Consider the following 9,691-nt stretch of genomic DNA (forward strand, 5'->3'; position numbering starts at 1 on the left):
AATAGATGTGTAGTTGTTGCACTGGAATAAACTATAACACAGTACATAAAATTAGGGTCTAATTCTTCCACTGCAGTGGATTACAATACAGCTGACCTACGTAGCTACGGTCCCTACACTGAAGTCAACTACAATATAGTTGACCTACAAAGCTGCGGGCCTTACAATGAGATAAATGAGAATGCAGTTGTGTAGAGAAATAATCCTTATATTAGATTACAGTACAGTTGATCTACAGGGCTAGAGTCTTCGCCTTGGATATTATAACAAATATGAAAGGATTAGACATTATGTGAAAAAAAATAAAAGCAGGCCCATAAAGATAACGTGATCCATATATAAGAACTGAACAAACTCAAAGTGTGTTACTCGGGGTTCTCCACAGAAACAGAATCAATAGGATATATATAAGAAGATGGATTATGGGGATCGACTCATGTAATTATAGAGGCTGGGAAGTCCCAGGATCCGATGCCTGCAAGCTGGAGAACCAGAAAAGCCAGCGGTATGATTCAGTCTGAGTCCCAGGGCCTGAGGATCAGGGGAACAACAGTGAAGGCCTAATCCTAGCCCCAAAGCCTGAGAACCAGAGCCATGTCCAATATCCAAAGGCAGAAGATGGATGTCTTGGTTCAAGCAGAGAGAGAGAGAATTTACTCTTTCCCACCTTTTTGTTCTATTTGAACCCTCAGTGGATTGGATGAAGCCCACCCACACTGGTGAGGGCCATCTGCGTTGACTCAGCTCACAAATTCAATTGCTAACTTCCTTCAGAATCACCGTCACAAACACACCAAGAAGTATTTTTCACCAGCTATCTGGGTACTCCTTAGCCCAGCCAGTTGACAGGTAAAGTTAACTAGTACACAGAGTAAATCAGAATTTTATCAAAGCAGACTGAGGAAGTGGGGGGTGGAATGGAGATTGAAAATATGGTAAGGTGTAATGGTGAATCTTTCTAAGAGAAAATTAATTACTGCTTAAATTTCAAGAGACATCTTCTCTATCTCTTCTGGCTTTGTTCTTTCCTCGCCTAGATCCACCCACCACTGAGTGAGATATACTTCCTATTCCCTGATACTTATAGTGGTAAGTTACATCTATAATTAAGCAGTAACTGATACACAGAGTTAGCAAGAGGTGGAGCCAGGATTCTAATATAGAGTCATATGGCTGGGCTTCAGAATCATCCACTATTTGGTACCATGCAGCCATCGAAGGCAATATTCGAACTTACTGGTTAAATTCATCTTCATTTTACTAAGAAGGAAAAAGAGAGAGTATTTGTAGCAGTTTGCTCCCAGAGATAGCTAATTAGACACAAAGCTTCCTGGTGTTTCGTATAAACCAAAGGGTAGGAACAAGATGGTGGTAAATAAATATATGAAATGTATAAGTGAGAGGCCACTGGTGAATTGCATCTTAAAATGAAACCTTCCTGAATGGAAATGCTGTGCCCGCAGAAGAACCGGTATGTATGTTTCTACTCATATAAATTGTCTCTTTTACCCTAAAGGACTCACGAAGGTCTCATGCTTATAGTTATAAATGCTTGATGCTCTTATGCATGAGAATTCTACCGTGTATTTTGAAGAGAGTCCTGGAGCCTGGTGGGTGCTTGTAGGCAAACGTGGTGCAAGATTTGATCATCATTTGCAGAAAGCCTACGTTTTCTCCCATTCACAACCATTCCTATGACTGTCGAAGCCTATTTTCCTGAAGACACTGCATTTCTTAGAGCCATTGTCCTCTTTCCTGGCTCTGGATCATAAAGACCTATCCTTGAGTCAACTCCTCTTGTGTTCTAGGGGTATGCCCTGCCTGGCAACTGTGTTTTTAAGCACACATTTTTGGTAATTTTCTTTATCTCTAAAAATAGCAAAGCCATAAACATTATTTTGTTAACAGAAATAGCAAAACTGTACTACCTCGTCACTCAAGCACAGGTGTTATTAGAAGATATATAAAAAATAAGAAAGAGCACTGGGGATATGGTGCAAGATAGCATTCAGTCAAACACTTGTTTAAATCTGGAAATATTTCAATTTGAGAAGTGGCTGGATGCTCACTCACCTTCCTAAGGGCTGACTTCTTTTGTTGAGGACATCTGGCCAGGTATACACAGTCAGAATCATCCAAATGGACAGCTGATGGAGACAGAATTTTTGCATCCTTAACATAAAGACAATCTGGGGGACTTGGACAAGAACAATTAATGTAGAGCTTGCTGTGCTAGACTTTAAGAGAGACCTTTAAGGCCCACCATTAGAACTATCATGTTTTTAATCATAACAATAACTATCACGTCTGGAGGTTCCAGTCATTTGCTAGACCCTAAGCTGAGTGCTGGAGATTAGGGTTGTGTACAGCTTGAGTAGTTGAAAATTTTGAAAAATAGATATGTGCTCAGCTTAACAAACAGCCATAGGAATATTTTCCCATTGCCTTCCTCCGACAAGGATGTGACCATCCCAGAAGACAGGCACTGCCATCATCACTTTCTGCACTTTGCAGATGAGAGACCTGAAACTGAAGCTCAGGGACACGGACCTCACTGTCAGGTCACTGGAGCTCAGGAGCAGAGACAGGTCTCAGATCCTGCTTCCCTGAGTACATAGTCTACCCTCTTTCCACACTTTCCCCCTCTGTATTTTGAAATGCTCTCATTAATTTGGGTACTCAAAAACTTAGGCATCAGATAAGACCCATTATCTGAAAACTAAAATGTGCAAGCTATTTCCAGTTTCAATTAAAACCCTATGTCCTGGTGGTGATTCTAACACGCAAAGCTACAGGGAGAACATAGCTCTTCAGCTTCAGAAATCCATAAAAGGAAATATTCGGACACAAGTTTGAACACATGAACTCTACAATAACAAATATATTAAGGAATTATCTGTGCAAACAGTATCATGTTTTCTTCGCTTTTCAAAACTCCCTTCCTTAATTGACTGGTATAGTTCACTGTGGTTAACTATCCCGCTTAGATTAGCTGCTCCAGTGAAAACCACCACCATTACGCTAGATTACATGTTAATAACTATGTAAATATTCCCTCAGACAATAAAATTCTCACGAAGATTTAAGATAGAATTGTTATAAAGTAAAATGTGAAGAAAATGAAGATCATTTCACTTCAATGTGGTGAAGCAGTATTTTCTATCGTTTAAATATCTGATCTGGGACTTGTAAAGGTGTAACAGAGAAGAAGCTATTAATCATATAGTGACAATAAAATAAAAATAACAGAATAAACATTGCAACATACTGTAAAAAATATAATGATGAAAAGCTTTGAAATATAGAATTTGTAACAGGATATAGATCAGTGAACTATGAGATTTTTTAATGTGACTACTATGTCTTATACTCTGTATCCCAAGACACATGGTAAATATTTTAAAAATATTTGAGAAATAAAATAAATGGGATTTTAAATAAAGAGGTTATAATATCTGGGCAACAGGGAAGACATTTAAGCTTCAAAAACTACATTCCACCCTGCAAATTAAGTACAGCATTAGAAATATCTGAATTCCTTATTGGGGTCATAAAAAGTCAGGATACCATGATGGGTAAAAAGAGAGTTAAACTTTGGCATCTGAAAGACCTGAATTTGAATCCTAGCACCACCACTTACTCTATATAAGAATTAAAACCAGTTCCTATGTCTTTACTTCATCATGTGCGAAGTGAGAAAATAGGAACCACCCAACACTGGCCTCCTCAATGTCTAAGAATTGTGGGGGCTGCCCTAGAAAGCCCACTGACTTAACTCCAACTTGGAAAAGCAATTACACAGGACTACAGTATTATTTCTGGAAATTGAGCTTTGACGAAAAGTAGGCAAAGCATATTGTATCCCTCTATGACTGTCATATCAATAACCACGCAGAAGCCAGCTGGCATTGAAAATATAAATGATTAAAAACAGCACCACTTTCACAAGTTGCACTGAGTAGTAGCTGACCGGTCACGTAAGTTTATTTCTCATCACACCCATCCCCAATGCAACAATGTCTCATTAAAGCAGATCCCATTCTAACCAGAAATTTGGCATGCCCTAGGTCTTATACCTTATCCAATGTAATATCATTGTTAAAACTCCGGAAGGAACTTATTATGATGTAACTTTTTTTTTTCACCTATAAAATAATCCTGTTGCAGAGATCTTACAGGCTTATTCCTGAAAACAGAATTGATTCCCAGGACATACAGCCACGCCACTAACATCATACACAAAATAACCATTCAAAATAACAGGCAACTGAGCTAAGGACATTTAGACAAGTCAGGGCAAAGGATTCCTATAAATTTAGCAAAATATCTTCCTGCTTCCATTAGGTCTATTGGAGAAAAAGAGTGTTCCCTGCAGCATCTCAGAAAAGAGTGGCTATAAACAAAGAGATAAGGCAGACTGAAATCGGACTCCATGGAAATTCATTTAATGATGCTTCGAGTTATTTTCAGTAAATTGGCAAATGTGTGAGTTCAATCAATCCGTAACAGGGGACCCTATCAAATAAGGAAATACCAGTTTCTTAACTTTCATTAGTAACTCCCAGGAAAGCTTTTTAATAGAGCGTATTACTTGCAAGCCTTTGCCTTACTGGTAGATCTTCCTTCTGTCTTTTCCTTATCATAACACCATCAATGAGCACGTGTTGAGCCAGAGTTTCCTTGGGGCTAAGCTACTCCCAGAAGAGAAAAGGGCAGCCTGGGATGCTGCTAAGCAGGCAGCCAAGTGGTCCAGCTGCTTCCGGGCTAGTGAGGACCACAGTAACCAGACTGCGGTTTCTGTGGTTGCCTTAACAACTCAGTCAGAACTACAGAGTGCCTTAGGAAAGCTCAGATGGATTACGTATTGCGAACACAGCTTATGCGAGGAATTTCTAGAATTAGGGTTCCTGGGTGTGGATCCCAATTCTACTCCTTACTAGCTGCTTGGAGTTGAATGCATTTCTTAACCTAGAGCATGCCTCCGTTTCCTCATCTGTAAAATGAGACGTTAGAACATCATCACAGGAGGTTGTGGTAAGAATTAGATGAGATATTTTCCATGGCTTCGTGCTTGGTACATTGAAAGGGCTCAACAAAGGTAAGATGCTTAGAGAAGTAGCTGTGGTGACGGTGGGGTTGACGGTGGTGGAAGTGGTGCTCCTGGTGGAACGGAGGTCTTGGCAGCAGGGGTGGTGACAGTGGTAGGAGTAGTTTCAGGACTATATTGTTGAAGTGCTATGTCAGAGCATTAAGCACAATGACAAGAGTAATGATCTAGTCACTTAGATGCGGATCCAAAGCCCCATTCATTCAACCTTTTAAAAACACTAAGTGTTCTAGGCCTTCAACAGCCTCAGACTTAGCCTAGTGCCCTCAGTACCCATCTTAGAAGATTAGGAAGACTCATTAATTTACTGAATGCCGATTATGTGCCACGTATTTTAAATATGTGACCCAGCAAAGGTACTCTCTCCACTTTATGAACGAGGAAACTGAAGGTCAGAGTTTAAATGATTCTCCCAGGGTCATAGCAGTAGGATATTGGAGGTAATTTGACTTCAGATCCCAAACTCTTCCCACCAAGCTCCCAATCCTTATGGTATGTAAGAGTGCCTAGTTACAGAGCTTGCTCAGTGCAGTTACCGAAAACATACAAGCTCTCTTCCCTAACCCTGCTACCCTCGCTGAGTGGGCCCATGGAGGACTTGGGCAACACCCAGATATGCCCAAACAGGTCGCTGTTACCAGTGAGGACTTTCGTGCTGCGTGTGGCAAAAACCCATTTCAATTACCTGTGTCTCTGACATGCTACTTCTTACAGCTTTGCTTTTTTGATATTCACTTATTTTATTTTATATTAACGTTTTTTGGTCTTCCTCCCAAAGTGAAATCTAAGCTCCATGAGGGCAGGGACTTGCGTCTTGCTCTCATCCGTACCCCAACCACCTAGCACAGTACATGACACACAGTAGGGTGCTAAATAACTCTTGGTTGAATGAGTGAATACATTTTTTGAAACAGCACTGATAGACCAAAGGCCATCTTTTTTTTACCCCAGGTAACCTGTATGGACCCTTCTAGTTGGACAGAATGCACACCCCCAATTTATACAACTTTTGTTGACTTCTATCACCAACAGGGAAGGAAATGAGGAAAGTCCGTAATGTGCTTGTAAAATGCTGGCTTAAGTAAAACCCTCCACCTTGATCCTGGCTCTTTAAACATAAGGGCGCACTTTTATCTCCCCAGTACATTAGACCCTTTCATCCATCCAGCACTGCATACCAGGCGGTTTCTCATCTTCATTTTTTAAGGTCAATAACCAGGACAGAATTACGTAAACAAGCCTCACTCCAAATTCACTCACTGTTCTTTCCTGCTATTAACATGACTGGCTTTCAGTCTTTGGCTTTACAGGGAGCAAACTATTCCTTTGCTGTCAATGGACCAGGGCTGTGCATTTGCACTGACTATCTAATGTTTTGTGGACACTCTCTCCCTGTGGATCCATTTTGACTTCCAGCAGCCAGTTTACTGTGTATTTCACTCAGGCTGACAGACTGCAAGTAGGTGAGTATTTTCAGATGATTTGTCAATATCAACTGATGTTTTCTTGTCACAGATAAACAGCCTCTGCCATGAATCAATAGTGTGCCAGCAACGCTGTCACAACCGCCTCTAATGTGTGTGCGGCGTATTGACAGCAGATACATTACCCTGAACGCCTGCAAGTGTGAAACGGCTTAGCTGGTTGTGTGCCACCACTCAGTGCCTCTCTGCAAAGGAGGGCATTTGTTTCTGTGGCCATCGGGGAACGTGATGGGGGCTGGTGTGCATGCACAACAGCAGACGGGATCCGGTTCACCCCATTCCAGCTGTAAGTTTCCATTTGAACCAATTAGCTGAAATCCATCTAGGCTGTGTGGCTTTGATTACACAGCTGTGCCCAAAACAACATGCTGATGTTTTCCTTCACATCGGAATGATACAGTGCCCTGACCCTCAGCATCTGCACTCTGTATCCTACACAACTGGTAACATGTGAGTCAGGCCAAGGCGCCCCCAACTCGGACTTCTGGGTCAAAGAGATCTTCTCTAAAGGGCTCCCAGTCCCAGCAGGACATTACGAATCCAAACAAAGAAGTCAAGAACAGGTGAGTCAACCTGGAACCTGGATTGTCACCTTCAACACCCTCTGCAGTGGACAGTACTGTGCTTTGAAATCAGACTCATCTTGTCTCTAGTCCTTTTGTTCCCCATCTGTATGCCCCTGAGCAAATGTTTTGGTCTCGGTTTCCTTATCTGAGAATGGGAATCATAATGGTAGAACCTGGTTATTGTGAGGGCTTAGTGAGCTACTATATGGAAAACTTTAGCCTAGGGTCTGGCACAGAATATGTTCTCATAATCTGGAAAATTTTTATCAGAAAAAATGAGCAAAATAAAGAAATGAGAAGGTAAGATTTCAATGAATAATCTGTCCCTGAAAGATGGAAGTGATGATATCACCCTCACGTTCAAATGAACTGCCAATCATTGATACGGCTTGACTTTATGGGATAAATGCCACCTCCATTTTACTATATACAGACATTAGAATTTTTAATAGACTTTAGAATAAGACAAAGATTAAAAGCCTTCCAGAGTCCTATGCATGAAGGGCTGTCTTAAGAGAAATTCCTAGCGAACACTTGATACATGGTGATAATGTCTACTTAATTCACTCTGATTCCTTTGCTAATAAGTACACACAAAAAAGAAATACAGGCAAACAATAAACTCTATTTTGCTAAGTTTATGTTCCTTTAATACCTCACTCTAAACAAAATCATAAATCTATTCTAAAAAAGGCTCGCAAACACAGCCTTACTCTCCTCAAGAACATGATGAGATACGTAGGTCAGGAGGTAATGTTCCCCCTTATCAAGAGAGAGGAGCTACACTCAGAAAAGTGACTTACCCATAATCATGCACATAATTTTGCACTAACACCAGGCAAAAGGGGACGCTACTCCAAGTTCATGCATTGGAAGGACCTATGTAACACACACACACACAAAATAAGTGTAAGGAAGCGTGGGTACCTTGGTGCTCAGAATCCAGCACGCAGACATAGACCTGGCACACTGTGACCCTGAATCCTACACATCCCCTCCTGATTAATGCTGTTCAGGCCAAAGAAACATTTCTCCACCTCTCTTGCCCTATGCCCTCTAAAAAGGCAATTCTGTCCAAAAGCCGTGAACGTTTGTGATTGTTGCTGGTGTTGGAGACAGATACTGCTTCAGAGAGTATAGGATGTGAGCAGCACAGGGGCTCAGGTAAAAGGACAGGCAAATTAACTCACTAGTCAAATCCTTTCTCTCCGACAGTATGCAAGCAATAGATTCCTGCGCAATGAAGTAGCCTCTCCCCCTAGCGCCTCTGCTTTCTCCCTTCTACGTGTTCAACAGAGCCAGGTTCCAGAGGTACAGTGGAACGATGGCAGTATTCTCCCGATGGTGGCTGGGTTGTATCTCCAGTATCAGACAACTCCTGTTACCCTGATGTTCCCACAGCACCTGCCGATTCTTCCTGTGTAATTAGAGACCGAACGTGGAGGGGTTCAGAGTGAGTCGCCCCAGGATGTGCCACTCGGGAAGAACCTTTGACCTTCCCCCAAGTGCCTAAAAGAGTTCAGATGGAGGGCCTGTTCCAGGAAGGGAACTGTCATCCTGGGCAGCAGAGCATGGTATGAGCTTGGCATGGTAGACAGAGAGGGACCGAGCAGTCCTCTCTGTGTCGTGTAGGGACGGCCCAGCATACACTGTTCCCCAAACACTTTTCATTCTCCTTCTGAATTGCCTTCCTTCCCTTTGAAGTACAGGCCCCTAACTCCTTCTCCTTAGCCCAGAATGACATCTTTACCTCATTTTGCCTGTCTTTGCAATTTCTCACGTTAGTGTGAATTTCCAGTAGGTACATAATTAAATTTGATTTTCTCCTGTCAATCTATCATATGTCATTTTAGTTACTTGACCAGCCAAAAGAACCAAGAAAAGAAGGGTGGGGTGGAATTTTCCTAAATGTTAGAAATGTAAATAATTTAATTAACATATAAACTATATAATAAGAAGTAATTACATTTTCAAAATGTAATTAAAATTAAATTACAAGTTTTCAAATTTGAATAACTACATTATATTTTAATTGAAGTACAGTCAGTTATAATGTGTCAGTTTGTGGTGTACAGCACAATGTCCCAGTCATGAAATTTAAATAACTATATTTTTATGTGCTGATGTTCATTATTAATAATTTAAGTTTTCTCTTTTATGTTTCACAAGCTTGCAGAATTTAGAAAACATTTTGAAAACACATGGAATATGTTTTTTGTACTTTATAACTTGTTGCATTTATTGTAATTTGCTTTTATGAGTAAAATATAATCAAACTGTGGACATTTTGAGTGCAATCTTATGTACATATTTTTAAAGTGTAACAATTTTACAATTATATTCTTTAACCTTTCAATAGTTACTGTTACAAAACCAAATTATTTGGGAAAAATCTTGATTTTAACAGCCTTGTTAGTGCTTTGGCTGAAATCAATCAAGAAAGAAAAAATGAGGGAATGAGTATTCGTAATTTATTAGTTATGCATGTCTTTATTCTATTACTCATTCAAATATAAAACACCCGGATACAGGCA

The sequence above is a fragment of the Vicugna pacos genome, chromosome 3 (assembly GCF_048564905.1).
Source record: "Vicugna pacos chromosome 3, VicPac4, whole genome shotgun sequence".
In the NCBI taxonomy this organism is placed as follows: domain Eukaryota; kingdom Metazoa; phylum Chordata; class Mammalia; order Artiodactyla; family Camelidae; genus Vicugna; species Vicugna pacos.